Here is a 25,217-nt window from a genome sequence, read left to right as displayed (position 1 = left end):
TCCTGAAACCAATACAAATAACCAGATATGACGATTTTATCAAAGGATTACTCATTAGCTAATGATTCAAACAGGCCTTTACCACTGTTGCATCAAGCTCTTCTTTTTTTCTTTTAACTTTGATTGATCAAGGGGGGAGAATAAACTGGCCTTGATAAACTGATGCCATGTGGTGATTTTCTTTTAGGAGATAGAATCCTAGATAAGAATGGATGGACCATAAGTGAATGACAGATACCTAATGGCCTTTCATGCCAAATGGCGATTCTTGGGGAATAGAATCCTAGGTATGAAGTGACAGACCAATGGGTGGATGACAGATACCTAATGTCTTTCATGCCAAATGGTGATTCTTACGGGACATAAACTATGATGATCTTTTAAGGTACTTTGATTATTAATCAAGGAATCAATTTATTACCTTAGATGGTTGAGACCGCACTTGCACATGTCAAGTTCCCTATGTATCCCTCGAAAGGAATTAGGTCTAAAGTAGTTCAGGCCATTCACCCTTTCAGATATAATATTTCTTGAGTTGATCCATGTTAACCAGTTTGGGTATTTTTTTGCCATTGTGGTCTATGAGTTTCACAGCTTTGCATAGTAGAATTTCTTTAACAGTGAATGGGCTACTTTAGTTGGGCTTGAATTTTCCTCTTAGGTCATTAATTGGGGCTCTTTGTTCTCAAAGAACAATTTCACCCACCTCTCTATGGCGGGGCCTCACATTTTTGTTAAAGGCCCTGGCCATTCTGAGTTGATACTTCTTCAAATTGTCCATGGCTTTCATGCGCCTTTCATCGAGAAAGTTGAGCTTGTCATGTCTGGCCTTCACCCATTCTCCTTTAGGTAGCTGACTATCAAGAAGCACCTTTAGGGATGGTACCAAGATTTTCATGGGTAGAACCGCCTCACCTCCATACACCAAAGAGAAAGGAGTTGCCCCTATCGAAGATTGTACAGAAGTCCGGTATGCCCATAAGGCAAGGGGTAACTTATCAACCCAATCCTTGTGTGTGTCTGTCATTTTCTGTAGAATAACTTTGATATTCTTGTTAGCTGCTTCTACCGCCTCATTGGTCTGCGGTACTCTATATCGGGGAAATGATGTTTTCCTAGATGAACTTGGCCACCTTAGCAGATTTGAGGACTGCATAGGACTGAGCTTCTATCCTCTTAGTGAAATAATCAATGGCTACCAAGACGAACTTGTGGGCGTTGGATGCTTTAGGGTTGACCTTTCCAATGATATCAATGCCCCAAGTGGAGAATGTCTAAGGTGAACTGAGCGAAGGCAACTCTGTTGGTGGGATATGTATGATGTTAGCAAATATCTGACACTTGTGGTATTTCTTGACGAAGTCCACATAATCTACTTCCATTGTATTCCAGTAATATCCTAGCCTGAGGATCTTCTTAGACAACATCTTGGCATTCATGTTGGGTCCACAAAGACCTTGATGAATTTCTTCCATGATAGTTGTGGCTTATTCCTCATCTACACACAACAACTGTATTCCGTCATAGGACCATTTGTATAACAGATCCTCTTAGAGAATAAACTAGGTGGCATATCTTCTCAGAAACTTCTTCTCTCTGTCAATTACTTCAACTGGATACTTCCTTTTCTTGATGAAATTCACTATGTGAGCGAACTAAGACCGGCCATCCATAGTGAGAGAGTTCATTGAATTCTAATAAATGGGCCTACTTCTTTGTTCTACCAAGAATGGTCGGGCTCTAGCCATAGGGTTGCACTCTACCATAGAAGCCAAGGTTGTAAGGGCATCAAAAAACTTGTTATTATCCCTCTGGAAGTAGTCAAACAAAATCTTCTCAAAGTGTTCAATCACCTCTTCCAAATGCTCTTGATATGGCTTTAGCTTCTCATCTCTAGTTTTCCACTTTCCTTGTGTCTGATAGATGACAATGGATGAATCTCCATAAACCTTGATCCTTTTAACCCCAATGGTCAGGGCCATTTCCAGTCCCAAAGCACAAGCTTCATACTCAGCAATGTTGTTGGTACATGGGAAGTCGAGGTGGAATGATGAAGGTGAATAAAGACCATCAAGAGTGACAAGCAATACTCCCACAACACATCCCTTCTGATTGGCTGCTCCATCAAAGAATAGCTGCCATTCATTAACTGTACCTTCTTCTTCTACCACTACGATTCCTTCATCGGGAAAGGCATCATCCAAGGACCTTCCATCTTCTGTGGGGTGAGCGGCCCAATGATCAGCTATGACCTGGCCCTTGATAGATTTCTGAGTAACATAGGTGATGTCAAACTCTGATAGCAAAAGTAACCAATGAGCCATCCTTCCTATTAAGGCCAGTTTCTTGAAGAGATATTTGATGGGATCCATCTTTGAGATCAAATGCACCGGATAGGAAACCATGTAGTGTCGTAACCTTTTAGTTGCCCAAATCAACGTAACACAAGTTCTTTCCAAAGATGTGTACCAGGTCTTATATTCCAGAAACTTCTTACTGAGGTAATATATGGCGTGCTTTGCCCCCTTTTCCATTTCCTTCTGTGCTAGCAAAGAGCCCATGGAATACTCTCCCACAGACAGATACAACAAAAGTGGTTCTCCTTCCACTGGGGTGTCAATACTGGTGGGTTCATAAGGTGCTCCTTGATCTTGTTAAAGGCTTATTGGCATTGGTCATTCCATTCCATGAGTTGATCCTTCTTTTGTAGCTTGAAAATTGGTTCACAGATTGTAGTCAACTGAGCTATGAATCTGCTAATATATTGGATGTGACCCAGAAATCCTCGTATTTGCTTCTGAATCTGAGGCGTAGGCATTTCCTGAATTGTCTTGATTTTAATAGGGTCGACTTCAATGCCTCTTTCAATCACCAAGAAGCCTAACAACCTTCCTGTCGTTACCTCGAATACACACTTCTAAGGGTTCAACTTCAGCTAATACTTTTTTATTCTTTCAAAGAATCGCCTTAGTGAGGGAATATGCCCCTGCCAATCTTTAGACTTTACTATCATGTCGTCCATATAGACTTCCACATCTTTGTTCATCATGTCATGCAATATGGCAGTGGTTGCTCTTTGATAGGTTGCCCCGTGATTCTTCAGTCCAAAAGGCATCACCTTGTAACAATAGGTTCCCTATGGAGTGGTGAAGGCTGTTTAAACATGATCTTCTGGGTGCATGCTTATTTGGTTGTATCCCGAGAATCCATCCATGAATGATAATAAAGTATGCCCTGCCATATTATCCACTAATACATCAATGTGAGGTAATGGGAAGTCATCTTTAGGGCTTACTTTGTTAAGATATTGGTAGTCTATGCACATTTGTACCTTTCCATCTTTCTTTGGGACTGGTACAATATTGGCCAACCATTGGTGGTACTTCACCACTTGTAAGAAACCCGCATTCCATTTCCTTACGACTTCTTCCTTGATCTTCTCACTCCATTCTGGCCGCATTCTTCGAAGCTTCTATTTTACCAGCTTTGCCCCAGGGTAAGTCGGCAATCCATGTTGCACAATGTTGGGTTCGATACCAAACATATCCTCATAAGACCAAGCAAAGACCTTGGCAAATTCCTTAAGAAGATTACTCATCCGTTCTGCTTCTTCGTCATCAAGGGTAGTGCCAATTTTTACCTCTCAAAGGCATTGGTCGGTTCCTAGATTAATAACCCGAGTATCCTCACGGATGGGTTGGGATTTCCTTGGTTTGCATTGCCTTATTAATTATTGATACTAAGATCATCATCGGAAAAAGGCAAGTCATACTCAGAATCAGAAATTTCATTCATAAAAGAAGGAGTAACAGACTCGACATACAAGGACTCTGGACTCTTTTCAAAAGGGGAGATTGACACAGAATCATAAACAATAGATTCGACTATAGACTCGATAACTGGCTTGATGCTTTCACCAGGGGTAATCAGGCTGGTTGACTCAAAAGGATTAGCAAACTTGAAGTTTTTCCCAATGTTTGTTGTCTGAGATTTTTAAAATGTAACCGCAAGTGTACGGATCAGTGTAGCTATGAGTCGAACACAGGGAGAGCAGCCACTTTATTTTTATTTTTACTTCTTTTAATAATGGGAAAGTGAATCGATTAATGATTGTGATCTAATTCTAATTACTGTCCTAAACATATGTATCTAAAATAACGTCCTAACCATTCGTCATCTAAGAATTTAAAGACGTAATCCACGCAATTAAAATTAAAAAAATAAATAACTGAAAATAAAGGAAAAAAATGCTCAAATAAAAATAAAGTAAAAGAAAGGGGATAAAGCTAGAGAGAGACTCACAAGTAGGTTTCTCTACTTAACCTGAGTGATGCATCATAATATGAGCTTCCCTACTTGACCAGAGAGTCACTCTTACAAGGGTTACTCTACTTGGCTTTAGGGAAAGGGAGAATTAAAATAAAAATAATAAAATGATGGTTTTCTATGGCTAGGAGGGGCAAAGCCAACACATACACTAGCCAGGAACCTTGGGGGAAAAGGATAGCAATATTGTAACGACTGAAATTAAAATCCCAAATTAAGAAAGAAAGGGTAGTCAGAAGAGGGAATGAGATGGGGGAGAAAAGACTATTGAGGGAGCTTACTTACTTGAACTTCAACCCTTGAATTGAAAACTTGCTCGATTTGAGATACTACTAGTACTACAAACCAAATCTGGAATAAACCAAATCTGAAATTTCTAGTACTAGAGAAAACAAATCTGAAGAAAAAAAAATTAAACTTGAAAGACATGCTTCATGGCTTGTTCCTGTCACCTAGAACTAAGCCTAGAACTAGAACTTGAAAATTACAACTTCAATTGCTTAAACAATAAAAATAAAAGACTAAATTAAAAACAAAAGTACTTGCATTAATTGAATAAAAAGAACTTACAAAAGTGTTTAAAGCATAAACCTAGAACTAAAGCTAGAGAAAGAGATAGAGCAACTAAAAAAAAACCCTAGAAGAAGAATGAAGTGCCTCCTCCCCTTGTGTTAATTCTACTATATAGAGAATGGGGGAGGGAAGCTAACGATTTAAACTTCTAAAAAATAAGATTTTTTTTATCTTGTTGATGAGGTGGAGGAGAGAGAAGATAGAGAATTGTAGGAAGTAGGGAATCTCCAATGATTTTGCTTCCTTTTTCCTTTTTTTTTTCTCTCTCTTCTTCAAACGTGGGCAGCATCTTGGATGATTTTTTTTAATTATTTTTTTCCTTTTTTTTCCCTTATTTTTTCTTCCTTTTTTTCTATTTTTCTCTTTATTTCCTTATTTCTCTCTCCTCTTGTGTAAGAAACCCTTTGGCCAACCTCCTTTGAGTGATGAGTAGGAGAGAGAAAATATTCTAAAAAAAAACCTCAACAAAATGGCAGCTAAGAGGTTCGAACTTGAGACCTCCTAATAAGTAAGGGATTTTGCACACCACAACTCACCAACTATGCTAGGTAGTTGTTGTTACCAAAAACGAATCTTCAATCACTTAAGGATGTGGTCCATTGATCCTTGTTGGCATTTGAAATATTCCTTGTACCTCTGGGACAACTGTAAATGGGCTGGTTCTGCATCTCAGTTCAGTTCTGATCCATTATTCTTTTTCTGGCCTGAAAAGAATAATCACTTGTACGGGTGACCAAACGAATGTGTACTTTTAATTGAACACGTCCACCTTGGTCAGAATTTCATCCTCTTTGCAATCATGAAAAGAAATAGAACCTCTTTACGTGTAAAATTGGAGATATAGCACCCGATAGTTCTTAAGGCCTTGAAAATATAAAACCAACAAAAAGAGAGTAAAACCCAAGGTAGCTTTATTCTAAATATGTAAAATGCATATTTTACTACCCTAGATTCCACACATAAATGTGCTCATCATTTGTCCAGTTCAGAAGTGGTTTAATGACTTGATGGATGAGGAGATGTGGCAAAGGGCCTTCTGAGAAAGTTGCTGCTATTTCTTTAGTGGTGTCATAGTTCCTCTGGACAGATGCCTGCTTCTTCATGGATACCAGCTGATCAATCTCGTGCTCTTGAAAGTTGAACTTTTTGAGGGGTGAAGATCGATGGAGACTACTCAATCCTTTTTCTATGAAGTCTATCTTTTCGATGCTGTTGAAAGATGCCATCCCGGTACCTCGGTCACGTCTTTGACCACCTTCCCGAGCCTTCCCATTGCAATTGGTTCGGGCACAGTACATACAAACCATCATCCTCTGTGCTCTCCTCTATTTTGCATACACACTTCTTCCTCTGAAAGGATGGGGTTTGAGCTCATACAACTCTCGGGCTCTTACCTCTTATAGGAGAGAGCAAATGAAACCTTTCAAATCAATGGGAAGTGGCAGACTCCAGGTGAGCCTTATCTTCTTCTCCCATTCTCTCTTTATGAGAACTCAAGGACTAGGTTCCTTCTTTGATTGGATCAATGTTGTAGGATCATCAATGGAAGACCCAATCTCAATCAGTGCAATCTCTGCTATCCCAGTGATGCAGCTGTCTTGGTTACCTTCTTTGACTAGCATTTTCTATTATTCCACTTCATGAGTCACCCAATCGAACTCATCTTGGAAGAAAATTTCAAGTCTTGGCTGCATTTTGGTGACTGTTTCATTAAACCACGGCTCTACATTCCCACAAAAGGGAAAATCCTCTCCTTCTTTCACAAAGTATTCATTGAGAGTAGGGTAGTAAGTGATGGAGATCTTCCTAGTCATCCTTAGCACTTTCTGCCCTTTGGCAGTTAGAGGAGTGTACTTGAGACCATTCTTTCCTTTGTTCATCTCCAAACTAGGCTGCTTTGGAACTCCTAGGTGATATTTCCCCAGTCCCATGCCAGAAAAATACTGCATGGTCTTCATCATCTGATTCACTGGCAGACTCCAGATGGCTTCATAGTTAGATGGGATTTTCTCCTTTGGAGCTTCTTTGACAATGGCTGTGCAAGTGGTGCCCATTTCAAAACCACTTAGTTGCACCTCCTAGTCTTGTTCTTCCCTATATTCAATGTTTTCCAAAGTGTTAACCACTTTAGGATCTTCGGCCACTAAGACCACCTTCCCCTCATGAATGAACTTCATTTTTTGATGGAGACTAGAAGACACCACCTTCGCAGGATGCAACCAAGGCCTTCCCAAGAGCATTTTAAAAGCTATCGGTATATCAATGACTTGGAAATCAACATCAAACTTTACCGGGCCAATCTTTATAGCAAAGGTAATGATGCCAAGGATCTTCCTCTTGGTATTATCGTATGCCCTTATGGTTTGGGTGGTTGGCCTCATTTCTTCCAAGTTGACGTCAATACTCTTTGCTAATCTTAATGATAGCACATTCGAAGTGGACCTATTGTTAACAAGAACCTGGGGAACTACTTTGTCAAGACATTCAACTGTAATGTGGAGAGCCCGATTGTGTTAGGTTTCCTTAGGAAGCTCAAAATTCAAGAACATCAGGGACTACACTGCATATGTTGCTCCTACTATATGAGCAAGGTGCTTTAGATTTATCTCGATCGGCACTTGCACATTAGCGAGAGACCTCAAGACTGCTTCACGGTGCGAAGGGGATGCCATCAACAATCCCCAAATGGAGATATTTGCCTGGGATTTCTTAAGTTGAGCCAAGATTGGGTTCTCTGGCTCTTTCTTTATGCTGCTAGTTCCAGCCTCATTAACCCTTGGCTACTCTACTGCTAGAGCCTTGCCCATGTACTCTTTCCCACTTCTAGTTTCCATCACATTGATTGATTTTTTTCGTAATAATTTCGGTGGGATAACTATCTTCATCATCACTGTTGGTCAGGGTGATTATCCCCACCATAAAATCATCTTCTTCTGATTCTCCTTCCCTGCTTTGGGTGGAAAGTCGAGGACCTCCACAAATATCCACCGTCCTGACTCGTAGTTTCTTGACTACATTGGAAAGTTGTTGGAATGCAGCTTCTATCGCCTTTGCAATTGTGTCATCTGGTCCTATTTCCTCCAAATCATCCAATTGCTCCTGGTAATAAAGATCACTGACGATTACTTCCCCTAACATCTTGTTAATTTTTGTACCCTTTCTTGCATTCTTAATGTGTTGGTATACACCTCACACAGTTTTTCTTCCAACTCAAATGTGGAGTACTGTTCGTCCATATAAACTTACGTCGGCTCTCTAGATTCTCCCTCATTCTCTGAATCTAATGTAGAATCATCTCCCTCCATGCATAGGGAAGGGTAAATTCCACTTGTTGGATCAGCTAATGGTGTAGACTGAGAAACATGTCGGATGTTCTGGTGAGTAATATTCTGACTCATCATCATAATCATTGTACCAAGGCCCTTGGTAGTCATCCTAGTCTGGATACCCATCATCCTCTCAAGAATCAGAGTCATTTCCATCCTTCTCATCTTCATTTTCATCGTCATCATCATCTTCATCATCCTCTTCTTTACTGATTTCACTCCCACTTGATTCTTCATCAAATTCCTTAGGACCGTCAAATTCTTCGGCATCTAAATGCTTGTAGTATTCAGAGTGTACCGATCGAAAGATTTCCATAGGGTTGGTCCTATCATTACTAGCTCAAAGTTGGACCAGTCCTAACTCATTATCTTCTTTGTCACTCCCTATGTGGATTAAGGAAGTGTATTCTTTGATCAGCTCCCCTATGGCCGATGTGATTACTGCTCTGAGAAGATCAGCTGTAATCTCTTCGATTACCTCTGGATTGTCTTCTGAAGTTATAGCAGGCTGAATTAGAGAAGTGGGATCACTCTCCTGGTCTTCCCCTAATGCATTTACTGACCCTGTTGATGAAGTCATCTTTGGGGAATCTGGTAGTGCAGGCATATCCTTCCAATCATACCAGTCCGTCCATCCTTCTTTTGGGTAATACACCAAACCTTGAGAATGGGATTGGTATGAGGGTGATGAGGGATATGAAGTGGGATGGTATGAAGATGATGTAATGTGAGAGGTAAGCTATGAAGATTGGGGGTGATAGGATGAAGAGGTTCGTCCACTTTGATGGTGGGGGAAAGGTTGATGATATGGCAGAGGCTGATGATATGGTGGAGGCTGATAATGTGGCAGAGGTTGGTAATGAGATGTGGTGGATTCTTCTGATGAGGAGGGATGGACGGGGGGCACCCGATCTTCTGACTCTTCCGCTGATGATTCTCTTCTTTTGGGGTTTCTTATGACTCTAGCCTTTTAACTCATAATTTTCCTATAAGCATGGGCATTCATATGATTCTTCCGAGCTCTAGGTACAATGAGTTGAGTGGGGTCACTTTCTATAGTTTCTTCATCCAGATTGTTCACATGATCAAGGAGTGGGTTGATATTGACATTGGGAGGCTATTTGATCTTGACCTCAATGGTTCCATTGTCTACCAAGTCCTAAATTGCATGCTATAAACCCAAACATCTTTTAATATTGTGCCCCTTTTGAGTGTGGTAGGCACAATACTCATGATCCCTATACCAAGCTAGAGGAGGGTTGCTGATCACTCTTGGAGCCACTGTCCCTAGCAATCCTTGCTTCTTTAACTTCTCATATGCGGCTATTACAGGCATTCCCTGATCAGAAAATTGCCTTCCTGGGCGAGCAGCCTTTTAGACGGGTCCGTCTGCTTGTATTATGAAGGGTTGTGAAGAGGTGGCTAGTGAGACTGATTGTTGAACTACACTCACCATATTAGTTTTTGGACCCTTTCCCCATCTGACTCGGGTGTTCTTGCTTGCATCTTGGGAGGACCCTTGATACTAGGCCTCTCTCAAAATTTTATTCTCCACCTGTGTGCCAGTGGCTATCAAGGCATCAAAAGTTTGTAAATGTTGATAGTAAAGAACATCATAATAGGGATTTGATAAGTTCTCTATTAACATCTCTACCTGCTCTGCTTCTGAAGGCTTATCTACTATCTTGGCAGCCTTGTCTCTGAATCTCATTAAGAAGGCGGTGAATCCTTCCTTAGGCTGCTGCCTTAATGTCTCAAGCTCCTGACATTTTACATCCACTTCAGTATTGTAGGAGTATCGTTTTATGAAGGCCTTCACCACCGTCGGCCAATTCTAAGTTTGTGATGACTCCAACTATGTGAGCCATCTTAGTGCTAGTCCTAATAGGGTTAACATGAAGGCTTGCCCCATCTGGTTATCTGCAAGTTGCCACGACTTGGCGATGCTGAAGAAAACCTTGAGATGAGCCTTGGGGTCTCCTAACCTATCAAATCTATCAGTCTGCCACTTGAATTATTCTGGAATTCTCACTCCAGAGAAGAAACTCATTTCCTCAGAATCCACTACTTGGCCTTTTGAGCCTTTTCCTTCTCGAATCATGTTCTCCAACTTCTCCAACTGCTCTCTAAGCTTCCTTTCTTTCTTTGTCTCTAGAGGTTCAAAGCAGACGTGTGCTACAAATTCCTCTTCTTCATCTTCGATCACTAACTTAGGAGGACGGACCCTGGAATAGGCCCCTCGTTGACCATTCAGCCGGGTAGGTGAAGATCCTCTCTGATCAGTTGGCCAGATATGCTCTGGTTCCTCTAAGTTGACTCAGGAAGAATTCCCACGATGACATGTAGCTCCATTCTAGTCTACATCTCCTGTTACTGGTGCTGGGTCATTCTTGAGATCAGCTTTAGGAGGGTTCTGAAGTGTATGCAATATCTGAGCTATCCCTCTTTTGACTTCAGGTATTTCTGTTTGCAAGGTCTCCACAGGACGGACCCAGGCTTGTTTAGGTGTTTCCATGTTGGTTGGATTCATGCTTACTAGGCTGTAATCACCTAGTAGTAGACAATATGGAAGAGATGATAGAGGTGATTCTGGATTTAGGTGAGTCAACCGATTACCTTGATGCGTCCAAAGGGACTGCGGTGGATTAGTGAGATGTGGAATTGTGCCTGAACCAAAAGTGATTTATTTTAGGATTCTTGAATTCCCAACCCCTAGTTCACACATTCACTAGATTAACAACCAATGATCCATCCAAAGTTAGTCTGCTTAATGATAGGGGTTGGCTAGGGTTCCATGCCTCTGGTCCACCCAATGTCATAACTGGAGATTCATACAAATAGATTGTTGAGAATATTCCCATAAGACATTCCATGTAATAAAGTCATGTTTTCCTTACTCTTTTTCCCACTAGGTGTCCTTCCTCCTGATTTTCTCGGGACTTCTCGAGACTTGACATGACTCTGACAGGATTGTCCCTGAGTCACGTATCTGGACTTTTTCCTTCAGGAGGAGGGACACCTTTTATCCAAAACCCACTTTAGAAAAGCAATTCTTTATGATGGGAATATAGTGTAGGAACATTTCTTTTCAAGACCACAAACAAGTTCTACAGTTAGCTTATGGCACTCCTAGCTTCTTCATCTATTTTCCACATGATGCGGGCATGCGGTGGATGCAACAGAACCGACAAGGCTTCCTTGATAGGATCTATATACGTAAGGTATGTGATCCTTTTGATATATCCATAGGTAGGAGATCAAGGGGGTGACTTCCTTGCCCATTACTTGTGACTACACATGAGGTTAAGCAATTGGCCATGGGGTGGTGGAACCGTGAGTGATTGTGTGCAAAAGTGTAATGTGGGGTAAACATCATTCGATCTTAGAATGCCTTAAAGTGCTCAGACCTCCCCGAGGGTGCTGGCACAAATACGAACATCCTCGTCGTTTGATGATGCATTCGATCTCAAAATGCTATAAAGTACACGAACCTCCCCGAGGATGCTGGCATAAATACAACATCCTCGCCATTTGATGATACCTTCAACTCTTGTACAGGAAGTGGATACCATTTGCTCTTAGAGTACTCTCCATGATATGCGCTGACCTCCCCGAGGGTGCAGGCATATGACAGGGAGTCCCTCGCCAAATGATTTCACTTTGAGCACGATGCATGATGTAGTTAGTGAATACAATTACAAACACGGGGTTAGCCAAACATGTTTCCAAGTAAATGTGGTGGAAAATGTTCTTGCATTTAAAGGTAGCATCTAGTATTGGAAGCTTGACATTTAGTCCCCTGTGAAGTCACCACTGTGAGGGTAATGGCCGGAGATGGATCCCCATCCTCTCTCCTCTCTCTCTCTCTCTTCACCTTCATGTGAGGGGGAGGGGTTCAAGTCTTGTGTGCTTCACTTACGGGCCCTGCACCATGGTATCACAGCTTAGAGATACGTGGAGACCTCTTTTGTAAGAGTGTAGAATTCATCATTTGAGACTGGGGTTTTGATGATGGTCCAATTCGGGGATCAAAATCATGCAAACAGGGTTTGGAGTCGCCACCTATGGTTATGGGCCTAGGACCCGAGGGTGGGCCTGATTCCTGACAAAAGAGCCCAAAATTTGGTCTGGTCTAGAGATTTAGGGTAAGTGTCAGGTTACAGAGTTGGGAAGGTGTTAAGCACCTAATCTATCGGGTTCAACTGGTCTTCTTGCTAGATGCTTGAGAACGAACATTTTCCATAATTATTACTATTCCACATGTATGGCTAAGTTATCACAGATATATACATTAATTGAATTCAAACTATTATAGACACTAAAACAAGGCTTATTAGATATCTACATTATGCTTAAATGAGGAGAGAGATTATACCTGAATTTGATCCCTGTTCTGGGTCAAGAGGGGTGGGCCCCTAATAGGTACTGGCTTGGACTATCTTTCGTGTTCTTCCAGCTCAGGGGAAGATGGTCTTGACTTCTTTTCTTGAGAGATGCTGATTGTGATGATATCCGGATAGAGTTTTGGCTAGAAACGGTCACTTTTGGATTTAGATTCGGATAGAGCTTCGGCTGGGGAAGGCTATTTCTAGCTTTGGATTTGGACAGAGCTTCAGCTAAAGAAGGCTATTTTTGGCTTTGGATTCGGATAGAGCTTTGGCTAGCGAAGGCTATTTTCGGGCTTGGGATGAGGTGGCACTCTAGCAGAGCTTCCGCTGGGAATGGCTATTTCTGGGCTTGGGATGATGTGGCACTCCAGCAAAGCTTCTACTGGGGATAGGCTAAGGGAGCACTAGGCTGAGGTGGCACTTTGGTAGAGATTTCACTGGGAAAGGCTATTTCTGGAAAGATTCCTGGGACACTTGAAGAAAGGTCCAATTAGGAAAGGCTATTTCTGAAAAGAAACGAGCTGACCTAAAAATGGATTGAAGAACTCCAAAGTCCCAAAGAACACTTGGAAGATCTGAACAGACTTTTAGATCTTAACAAAGATCTCTTCGTAGACCCAAAGAACCTCAAAAAGGGGGGGTTTCTATCTTAAGAATGCTCAAGAATGCTCAAGAACACTCAAAAACACTCAAGGGAGGTGGCTTAAGAACATACTATTTTTGGCTAAAAATTGGATCTAACAAAGAATTTGGATTGAAGATCTTCAAGATCCCGAAGAATACTTCGAAGATCCGAATGAGTTTTCAGATCTTGATAAAGATCGCTCAGAGGATCAGAAGAAAATCAAGAGGGGGGAGGGGAGGAAAATTTCACTCTGAAAGGTGATTCAGGTGTTTGTTGGTGTGTCTTTTCGAAGGGAGAGGGGGTATTTATAGTTTTTTTCACCAAATAGGAGAGGGGGAATCCCTTTATCCAGTGGACGAAAGGGGGGCTCTTGCCTAAAGTGAGAGATAGGATTTTTTATGCAATGGGTAAAGGGGGTTTGAAGGCAAAAATGGGTGGGGAGGGCTTTTGTCCAGTGGGTAAAAGGGGATTTTCAAAAAAATGGAAGGAGAGAGAAAGTTTTGCCAGAAAAAGTAGTTTTTGAAAAAATGGGAGGAGAGAGAAAGTTTTGCCAGAATAAGCAGTTTTCAAAAAAATGGGAGGAGAGTGAAGGTTTTGACGAAAAAGGTAGTTTTCAGAAAAATGGGAGGAAAGAGAAGGTTTTTAGAAAAAGGTAGTTTTTAGAAAAGTGAGACGAGAGAGAAAGGTTTGCCAGAAAATGTAGTTTTCAAAAAAACGAGAGGCGAGAGAAAGTTTTGCCGAAAAGGTAGTTTTCAAAAAAGCAGAAGGAGAGAGAAAGTTTAGGTGAAAAAGGTAGTTTTTGAAAAAGTGAGAGGAGAGAGAAAGTTTAGGTGGAAAAGGTAGTCTTCAAAAAAGCGAGAGGAGAGAGAAAGTTTTGCCAGGTGTGCGGGTGATGTCACGGGTGCATGACTGCATGGGCGTGCGGGCACAGTGTGCACGACGTGTGGGAACAGTGTGCAGGACGTGCGGGGACAGTGTGCACGACATGCACAGTGTGCGGCCAGGCTGGGCTTGGCTAGGCTAGCTGGCTTGGCTTGGCTAGGCTGGCTGGCTTGACAGGGCCGGCTGGGTGGCCGGTGTGAGTGACATGCGCATGGAAAAAATATGATTTTTCAGGGAAGGTTGCGAGAGATCCGTTGGTCCAATTTTGGCGTACCATATATTGTCTGAATCATATTTCTTAGCACTATCCATCTGTACGATCATCTTGACTGGATTCCTTTGTATATAAAATCCAAAATTGGTCTCCTTCCCTCCCGTGCGGGGATTTCTAGGGTTTCAGACCCGGGAGTGTTTCGGGGTTGTCTAGGTAGGTAGGGGATGAATTTTTAGGGTGTTTGGGTTAGGTGAGGGATTTTTCCAAATTTCCAGCAGGACTGTCCATGTGTGCGGCATATGTGTGGAAAGCCATGATTTTTTAGGGATGATTGTCAGAGATCTGTCGGCTCAATTTTGACGTATTATATATCTTTGGAATTGTGTTTTCGAGCACTATTTATCTGTATAGTCATCTTGACCAGATTCCTTCATATATGAAAAGTGAAAATTAGACCTTCTCTTCTATGTGGGGATTTCCAAGGTTTTGGGTAGGGAAATGTTTCTTTCAACATCTCTATTGGTTAGAAGTCACGTCCAAGATCCATATTTCATCATAGCCAGAGGAGGGTGAAAAAATTGGGTGTCTACACCCGGATCAATCTGCTGAGGTGGGCCTTGGGTCTAAAAGGAGGAGCAGAGCCCCACCTCTGACTCACGAAGTAAGTAAAATAATGTTAAAAGTAGTGGTATTTCACTTGCGCCGTTTCTAGCTTCCACTTATCCTACATCTCACAAGTCATTTCACAAAGTCAAACTAGAGTCAAGCTCAACAGGGTCTTCTTTCCTCATTGATTCTACAAAGCCCGTTCCCTTGGCTGTGGTTTCACTGGATAGTAGACAGGGACAGTGGGAATCTCGTTAATCCATTTATGCGCATCACTAATTAGATGACGAGGCATTTGGCTACCTTAAGAGAGTCATAGTTACTCCTGCCATTTACCCGTGCTTGGTTGAATTTCTTCATTTTGACATTCAGAGCACTAGGCAGAAATCACATTGTGTGAGCATCCGCAGGGACCATCGCAATGCTTTGTTTTAATTAAATAGTCGGATTCCCCTTGTCCGTACTAATTTTAAGTCGACTGTTCGACACCCAGGGAAGGCCCCGAGGGGTCCATTCCTAGTCTGTCCCCTAACCGACAAGCAATGTCCCGCTTTCCCTACAAAAGCAGCTCGAGCAGTCCCCCGATAGTCGACGAGTTCAAGACTGGGACCCCCATGCCCAGCCCTTAGAACCAATCCTTTTCCTGAAATTATGGATCCATTTTGCTGACTTCCCTTGCCTACATTGTTCCATCGACCAAAGCTTGTTCACCTTGGAGACCTGATGCGGTTATAAGTACGATCAGGTATGGTCGGAACTCAGTCCTCCAGATTTTCAATGGCTGTCGAGGGCACATCGTACACCACATGATGTGCGGTACTCTTCCAACCACTGGACCTACCTCCGGCTGAGCCGTTTCTAAGGTGGATAGGCTGTTAAACCGAAAAGATAACTCTTCCCAAGGCCCCCGCCACGTCTCCAGACTTCCTAACAAAAAAGATAACTCTTCCCTTTCAGAGCACGTGCACATACACGCTCTCTGACGGGCTTCCCCCATCCCTTAGGATTGACTAACCCATGTACAAGTGCTGTTCACATGAAACCTTCCCCTCTTTGGCCTTCAAAGTTCTCATTTGAATATTTGCTACTACCACCAAGATCTGCACTGATGACAGCTTCGCTGGGGCTCACGCCCTAGGTTTATGGTGACCATCGCACCCTCCTACTCATTGGGGCCTGGCAGTTGCCCCAACGGTCTTGTATAGGTTATACGCTTCAGTGCCATCCATTTTTGGGGCTAATTGATTCAACAGGTGAGTTGTTACACACTCCTTAGTGGATTTCAACTTCCATGACCACCATTCTGCTGTCATAATTGACCAACACCCTTTGTGGGTTCTAGGTTAGAGTGCAATTCGATATCATAACCCAGCTTTTGGTTCATCCTGCATCGCCAGTTCTGCTTACCAAAAATGGCCCACTTGGAGCTCTTGATTCCATGGTGGGGCTCAATGAAGCAGCCATGCCGTCCTACCTATTTAAAGTTTGAGAATAGGTCGAGGGCGTTGCGCCCTCGATGCCTTTAATCATTGGCCTTACCCGATAGAACTCGCCCACGGGCTCTAGCTATCCTGAGGGAAACTTCGGAGGGAACCAGCTGCTAGGTGGTTTAATTAGTCTTTCACCCCTATACCTAAGTCTGATGAATGATTTGCACATCAGTATCGTTGCTGGCCTCCACCAGAGTTTCCTTTGGCTTTGCCCCGCTCAAGCATAGTTCACCATCTTTCGGGTCCCGACAGGTATACTCTCACTCGAACCCTTCTTAGAAGATCAAGGTCGGTCGGCGGTGCAACCCACATGGGGATCCCACCAGTCAGCTTCCTTATGCCTTACGGGTTTTACTCACCCGTTGACTCGCACACATGTCAGACTCCTTGGTTCATGTTTCAAGACGGGTCGAATGGGGAGCCCGATAGACCGATGCCAGGAGCATACAATTGCCAATAGGTATGCCATTGAGGCACACACTTCCTACCATGATAGGGGCGACGACATCTCCTCGGGCATAATGCGACAACTTGGGCTTGGGACGCTGTTGTAATCCACATCGGTCCACGCCCCGAGTCGAGCGGTGGATCGGCTATTCACCATTCCACATCCGATCGAGACGCATCCCTGGCCCCCATCCACTTTCCTCCTGACAATTTCAAGCACTTTTTGACTCTCTATTCAAAGTCCTTTTCATCTTTCCCTCACAGTACTTGTTCGCTATCAGTCTCTCACCCATATTTAGCCTTGGACGGAATTTACCGCCTAATTGGGGTTACATTCCCAAACAACCCAACTCACAGAAAGTGCCTCGGGATGTAATAGGGTCTGGATACGATGGGGCTCTCACACTCTCTGGCACCTCCTTCCAGGGGACTTGGGCCCGATCCGCCACTGAAGATGCTTCTACAGACTACAATTCGAACGACAAAGCCACCCGATTCTCAAGCTGGGTTCTCCCCATTTGCTCACTGTTACTAAGGGAATCCTTGTAAGTTTCTTCTCCTTCGCTTATTGATATGCTTAAATTCAACAGGTAGCCCTGCCTGACTTGGGGTCACAGTTGAAATTCCATCGAATGGCAATCAGGGTCACCAAAGCCCGATGGGAGCAGAACACTCACACGATGTCCAAACAAATGGCAAAATGGCTCGAACCACCACTCATCATGACACTTGCCACATAAGGGGCCCTTGACTTTGGGCCGACTGCACCTCAAATAGAGACACCAGGGGCCAATATTCACTCCACACCACTACCACAAAGGGAAAAGGAGGTGGGGCAACACGATGCGTGACGCCCAGGCAGGCATGCCCTCAGCCCGATGGCCTAGGGTGCAACTTATGTTCAAAGACTCGAGGGTTCACGGGATTCTACAATTCACACCAAGTTTCATATTTCGCTATGTTCTTCATCCATGCAAGATCCAAGATATCCGTTGTCGAGAGTCATTAAGATAAGATTCGGATTTAGGATGACCAGACCACACCAAAGGTGCAATGATGTCATGTCCTTTCCATTGTGAGTTCGTTGGCACCGACTATGCCGGTGGTTGTGTTTGGGTCAAATGCTGTGAAGGATCGCAGGATGACCTTACAAGGGTCTAGAAGGAAGGATCTCACACTCCCACACCCTACCTTGATCGTGCAATGCAACATGTTCACAGGTCTCGATAATGAACCTTTCATAGGTTCACCTATGGAAACCTTGTTATGACTTCTCCTTCCTCTAAATGATAAGGTTTAGTGGACTTCTCATGACGTCGATGGCGGTGAACCACCCACGTCCCCATAATCAGAACACTTCACTGGACCATTCAATTGGTAGGAGTGATAGGCGGTGTGTACAAAGGGCAGGGACGTAGTCAACGTGAGCTGATGACTTGCGCTTACTAGGAATTCATCGTTGAAGACCAAAAATTACAATGATCTATCCCCATCACGGTGAAATTTTTAAAGATTACCCGGGCCCGTCGGCCAAGGTTATAGACTCGTTGAATACATCAGTGTAGCATGCGTGCGGCCCAGAACATCTAAGGGCATCACAGACCTATTATTGCCTCAAACTTCTGTGGCCTAAATGACCATAGTCCCTCTAAGATGCTGGCCATGGAGGGTCACCTCCACATAGCTAGTTAGCAGGCTGAGGTCTCGTTTGTTAACAGAATTAACCAGACAAATCGCTCCACCAACTAAGAATGGCCATACACCACCACCCATAGAATCAAGAAAGAGCTCTCAGTCTGTCAATCCTTACTATGTCTGGACCTGGTAAGTTTCCCCGTGTTAGAGTCAAATTAATCCATAAGCTCCACTCCTGGTGGTGCCCTTCCATCAATTCCTTTAAAGTTTTAGCCTTGCAACCACACTCCCTCAGAACCCAAAAACTTTGATTTCTCATAAGGTGCCAGTGGAGTCCTAAAAGCAACATCTATCGATCCCTGGTCATCATCGTTTATGGTTGAGACTAGGATAGTATATGATCGTCTTTGAGCCCCCGACTTTCATTCTTGATTAATGAAAACATCCTTGGAAAATGCTTTTGGAGTGGTTCATCTTTTATAAATCCAAGAATTTCACCTCTTACTATGAAATACGAATGCCCCCGACTATCCCTATTAATCATTACTCCGATCCCGAAGGCTAATGCAATAGGACCGAAATCCTATGATGTTATCCCATGCTAATGTATCCAGGGCGTAGGCTTGCTTTGAGCACTCTAATTTCTTCAAAGTAATAGCACCAGAGGCATGACCCAACCAATTAAGACCAAGAGCACAGCGCTGACAAAAGGGATAAGACAACTGGTACACACTATAAGGTGGATCGATCGACCCATCCCAAATCCAATTACTAGACTCGAAGAGCTTGGTATTGTTATTTATTGTCACTACCTCCCCGTGTCAGGATTCGATAATTTGTGTGCCTGCTACCTTCCATGGATGTGGTAGCCATTTCTCAGGCTCCCTCTTCGGAATTGAACCCTAATTCTCCGTCATCTGTCACCACCATAGCAGGCCACTATCCTACCATCAAAAGTTGATTGGGAAAAAATTTGAATGATACGTCGCAGGCACAAAGGCCATGCGATCTATCGAGTTATCATGAATCATCAGAGCAACAGGTAGAGCCCTTGTTGACCTTTTATCTAATAAATGCATCCCTTCCAAAAGTCGGGGTTTGGTGCACATATTAACTCTAGAATTACTATGGTTATTCGAGTAGCAAATACCATCAAACAAACTATATCTGATTTAATGAGCCATTCGCAGTTTCACAATCTGAATTAGTTCATACTTACACATGCATGGCTTAATCTTTGAGATAAGCATATGATTACTGGTAGGATCAACCAGGTAACTTTCCTTCTGGACGCCAAAGCTCTGCATGAACCACATCCCCAATTGTGCATTGGGTGATGTTGCTCCATACATTTATGACGATCTATCATTCTTGTGCAATGAGTTGCAACCAAAGGATTCAAGAGGACACACACATCCAACTTGCCCCATAAAATGTCCTGCATCCTAGAGCACAAACAGTGCACATGCACCACTGACACAAAGAAAGTGGACATATGCATCGTATTGCAAGCCACTTCACACCAACCACAAGGGCAAGCAAGAGAAATGAAATGAGAGTGAAGGGGTAGCATCTTTCCATCCAACTAGGTAAGCAACATAGGAACCATTTTTATGGTCTTGACAAAGACACTTTTGGCCCATAGCAACCCATAGAGGTATCTGTGCATAGTGGTTTAATACACAAGCAAAGAGCCTACAACCACAAGAAAAACAATAGCCACTCACGTGCATTATGTCCACTACCGACATAATCCACCACCAAACTTACTACACGTAATAAGGATTTGGTAGAAGGAAAATCAATAGCCCCACTAAGCACGAAATTCTCAACAATCAACAAGGGTCGAGGGACTCATAATCTATCTCCACCTGCAAGCTTGTAACCTACGCATGCAAACACCTCCGAACCTAGGCGCGACTTAGAAATGCACTTCTTCATAGAGCATAGGCCACAAGACCGAGTATGAGAAAACTCTTGCAAGCAACAAATCCACGAGAATGCAAATTTTTTAAAAAAACAAGGGAAGGGGGGAACCAACACGTGATTTATCTCCACTTGCAAGCTTGCAACCTATGTTCCTAAGAGACCCATGTTAATGTCATATCATAACACTTGCGGTAGGAGGCATGCAAACAGCTCTGCATCTAGGCATGACGTAGAAATACATTTCTCCAAATACCATAAGGCTACAAAACCAAGCATGAGAAAACTCTTACAAGCAACAAGCCCATGAGAATGCAATTTTCTTTTTAAAAACAAAGGAGGGGGGAGGGGAGGGGGAGCGTGGAGGGAATCATGATCTTTCTCCACTTGCAAGCTTGCAACCTATGTTCTCTAGAGACCCACGTTAATGCCGTATTATAACACTTGCGGCAGGAGGCATGCAAACACCTCCGCACATAGGCGTGACTTAGAAATGCACTTCTCCAAATAGCATAGACCACAAGACCGAGTATGAGAAAACTCTTACAAGCAACAGACCCACGAGAATGCAAATTTTTTAAGAAAACAAGGGGAGGGGGGAAGGGACATGTGATTTGTCTCCACTTGCAAGATTGTAACCTATGTTCCTCAGAGACCAATGTTTATGTCGTATTATAACACTTGCGGCAGGAGGCATGCAAACACCTCCGCACCTAGGCACGACTTAGAAATGCACTTCTCCAAATACCATAAGCCACAAAACCGAGGATGAGAAAACTCTTGCAAGCAACAAACCCATGATAATGTAATTTTATTTTTAAAAACAAAGGGGGGGGGGTGAGGGGACAATTAATTTTAAAAACAAGGGTGGGGAGGGGGAGGGGGGAGGGACTCATGATTTATCTCCACCTGCATGCTTGCAACCTATGTTCTCCAGAGACCCACGTTAATCTTATATTATAACACTTGCAGAAGGAGCATGCAAACACCTCCGCACCTAGGCGTGACTTAGAAATGCATTCCCCCAAATAGCAGAGGCCACAAAACTGAGCATGAGAAAACTCTTGCAAGCAACAAACCCACGTGAATGTAATTTTTTTTCAAAAGCAAGGAGTGGGGGAGGGACTCGTGATCTATCTCCACTTGCAAGCTTGTAACCTATATTCTCTAGAGGCCCACATTAATTTCGTATTATAACACTTGCGGCAGGAGGCATGCAAACACCTCCACACCTAAGCACGACTTAGAAACGCACTTCTCCATATAGCATAGGCCATAAAACCGAGAATGGAAAAACCCTTGCAAGCAACAAACCCACGAGAATACAATTTAAAAAAAAAATAATGGGATGGGGGAAGGGGAGGGGGGAGGGACCAACCAAATATTTGTTGTGCACATTGACTTGGCCAATAATTCTATGAAACCCATTCATTGGGCAAGTCAATGTAGACAACAGCCCACCCCTTGCACCATAACCTGCATATGACAGTAGCCACAGAGCACAGAGGAGTGGAAATGTGTGACTGTGGCCACACTCACAAAAAGTAGCACTAGCACAACTGCACAAGGCAGGAAGCCAAGCACATCAAATTGCTATAGTGCCTAGATGGGATTAATCAATGGGTCCAACGTGTCATTTCCATGTTTTTCACATGCCATGCCTCTCCTGGGCATGCTATGCAAAAACTAGCAAAAGTAGCAGTAGGCTATGGTGAGGGTGTAGGTGCACAATACAGGCAGCCACGTACACCCACTAGCATGCATTCGCTGGCCACGATACAAAACAAGGGGCTAATCCTCTGGACCATCATGCCATGTTGGTGTTCTTCACATGCCATGCTACTCTTCGGCATACTGTGCAGCTACCGACGTATGTGGCAGTAGCTATGCGGACTTGACAACACATGGCAGCCATCCATGCACGCCCAACACTAGATTGTAGGCAGCCATACACGCCATGGTAGGCCACAATGCACATCAAAGGCATAGTCATCGGAACCGATGTGCCTTGTTGGTGATTTTCACATGCCAGGCCTCTCTTGGGCATGTTGTGCAGCTACGACGCATGTGGCAGCAGCTGTGGGGGTATGGCAGCACAAGCCAGGCAGCCATACTCACCCAACAGCACACAGTGGCAGGCAGCGGTGTGTGGCAGAGGGGCTGAACATCGGGATGCATTGGCCATTTACTTATTTTCAAATTCCATGCCTCTCTTAGATATGTTGTGCAGCTATGGGCACATGTGGTAGCAACTGTGGGGGTATGGCAGTGTAAGGCAGGCAACCATACGGGCCCAGCAGCATATAGTTGCAAGCAGTGGTGTGCGACAGAGGGGTTGACGATCGGGACAGATGCACTATATACTTGTTTTCATATGCCAAGCCTTCATTGGGCTTTTTGTGCAGCTACGGGCACATGTGGCAGCAACTATCGAGGCATCACAGCATATGGTAGGCAACCATGTGGGCCAAGCAACATGCTATGGCAGGCCACAGCGCACACCAAGGGCCTAAAGTTTGAAACTGATGTGCCATGCAGGTGTTTTGCACATGCCATGCCTCTCTTGGGCATAATGTGTGGCTACGTGCACATGTGGCAATAGACGTGGGGGCACAGCAATGCGAGAAAGGTAACCATGTGCACAGATCAGCACACAACGGCAGGCAATGGTGTACGATAAAGAGGCTGACCATCTGGATGGACGTGCCATGTACCTGATTTCACATGCCATGCCTTTATTGGGCATGTTGTGCATCAATGAGCACATGTGGCAGTAGAAGTTGGGGCATGGCAGGCAGCCATGTGTGCTTAGCAACCCATGATGGTAGGCAGCGGTGTAAGGCAGAGGGGCTGACCATTGGTATGTATGTGCAATTTCATTGGGCATGCTGTGCCACGACGGGCACATGTGATAGCAGCTGTGGGGTCATGACAACACATGGTAGGCAGCCATATGCACCTAGCCACAAGCTATGGAAGGCCACAGCGCACACTAAGGGCCAAATCATCGAAATCAACGTGCCATTTCACTTTTTTTTGCATGCCATGGGTCTTTTGGGCTTGCCTACCATGGCAACTTAAGGTCTAGTGCCCCACTATACAGCATCTCCGAAACCCCTGGGGGAGAGTGGCACCCCCTCCCTCAAGGTAGCCCTTATGCTCTTTGCACTTTTCCAGAAGGAGACATGCCCCCCTCCAAAAATCATACTGGGCTATTTTTTCAGCTACAAATATCCAAATCCATTGAAACTTGGAAAAATTATAGAAAAATCCAAAGATTATTTCCATAAAAAATCATAATTTTCTGATAAATATTTATTTTTTTATTAATTTTTTAATATTAACAAATATATTAAATTCAAAACATTATGAAAAATTCATTTTAATGTATTTTTTAGCAAACTAAATTCCAGATGTCTTAGAAAGGTTGATAGAATGTTCTGAAAAGATATTGGGCCATTCCAACATATTTTGGTATTTTCTAATATTTTATGATTGAAACATTATGAAAAATACCCAAAAAAATAGAAATGCAGGGTTTAAGTGAAAATGATTGTACTTTGAGTGCCAAATAGCCAATTTCAAGGCTTTTCTATCCCAAAGGGATGTTTTGCAAAACATTATTTAAAGACCCAAACTAGGTTGTACAGGTATGACCTTGATGTGTGTAGTAGTGGGTGCCTCGTGTGCAGCCGAAGGCAGCAAACGATCCTCTGTTGCATGGGCCATAGAGGCCACGGCCGCATCCATGTGCAAGACATGTGCGTGCGGCCATGTGCATGGTGGCCTGTAGCCATGCACATAGAAGTGCAGCCATGATTGTAATCTTGCGCGCGGCATGTGCTGCCATGGGAGTGGCATGTGCGGCCATACCTGCCATCATGCTCGTGGCATGTGCAGCCCTACCCCTGACCTTGCGTGCGGTAGTGTAGCCATGCATGCGGCATGTGCGACCACCCACGCAACCTTGTGCATGACAGTGCAGCCATGCCTACAACCTCATGCATGGCATGTCCAGCCACTCACGTAACCATGTGCACAGCAGGGCAGCGATGCGCTTGGCATGTGCCGCCATGCCTGCAACCTCGAGGGCGGCATGCACGCAACATGTTCGGCCACGCATAAAACATTGCGCGTGGTAGTGCATCCAGGCGCACAGCATGTGTGGTGATGCACGAAACCTTACGAGTGGTAGTGCAGCCAGGCACGCTTCGTTTGTGGCCACGCACGCAACCTTACAAGCAGTAGGGCAGCCATGCACACAGCATGTTCGGCGAGGCCCACAACCTTATGTTTGGTAGTGCAGCCATGCGAGCGGCATGTTCGGCTAGGCACGTAACCTTGCATGCGGCTGTACAACCAAGTTACTGTCACATGTGGATGCCTACAACCTATGCTCGGCATGTGCGGCCACGCACGCAAACTTGCGCAAGGTATGTATAGCCATGCTCACAGCCATGTGCGTGGTAGTGCGGCCTGGCCCACAGCCATGTGCGTGCAGCCTGCACCCTTGCCCACAGTGATATGCGGCAATGCCTGCCACCTTGCTTGTGGTGGTGCACCCTTGCGCGCAACCATGTGTGCTGTTGTCTACCACCTTGCGTGTGGTGGTTCACCCTTGCCTCAACCATGTGTACGGTAGCCTGCCACCTTGCACAAGGGGGTGCATCCTTGCCCACAGGCATATGCATGGCATGTGCCACTACGCAGGCGATAGTGCAGCCATTCCCTCAGCCATGCTGCCTGGTAGCCTGCACCGATGCTCGAGATAGTGCTGCC

At 44.0% G+C, this 25,217-nt stretch overlaps 1 non-coding gene across 1 annotated transcript; it reads right to left on the bottom strand.

Moving 5' to 3' along the window:
* Positions 1-17,725: 17,725 nt before the first annotated feature.
* On the bottom strand, positions 17,726-17,881 carry LOC122062311. The gene has a single exon (XR_006134909.1). It is a non-coding gene; the product is annotated as a 5.8S ribosomal RNA (ribosomal RNA).
* Between the last annotated feature and the right edge of the window lie 7,336 nt (positions 17,882-25,217).

The sequence above is a fragment of the Macadamia integrifolia genome, unplaced genomic scaffold (genome assembly GCF_013358625.1).
Source record: "Macadamia integrifolia cultivar HAES 741 unplaced genomic scaffold, SCU_Mint_v3 scaffold100, whole genome shotgun sequence".
NCBI lineage: Eukaryota > Viridiplantae > Streptophyta > Magnoliopsida > Proteales > Proteaceae > Macadamia > Macadamia integrifolia.
This window is presented reverse-complemented; position numbering and strand designations above follow the sequence as displayed.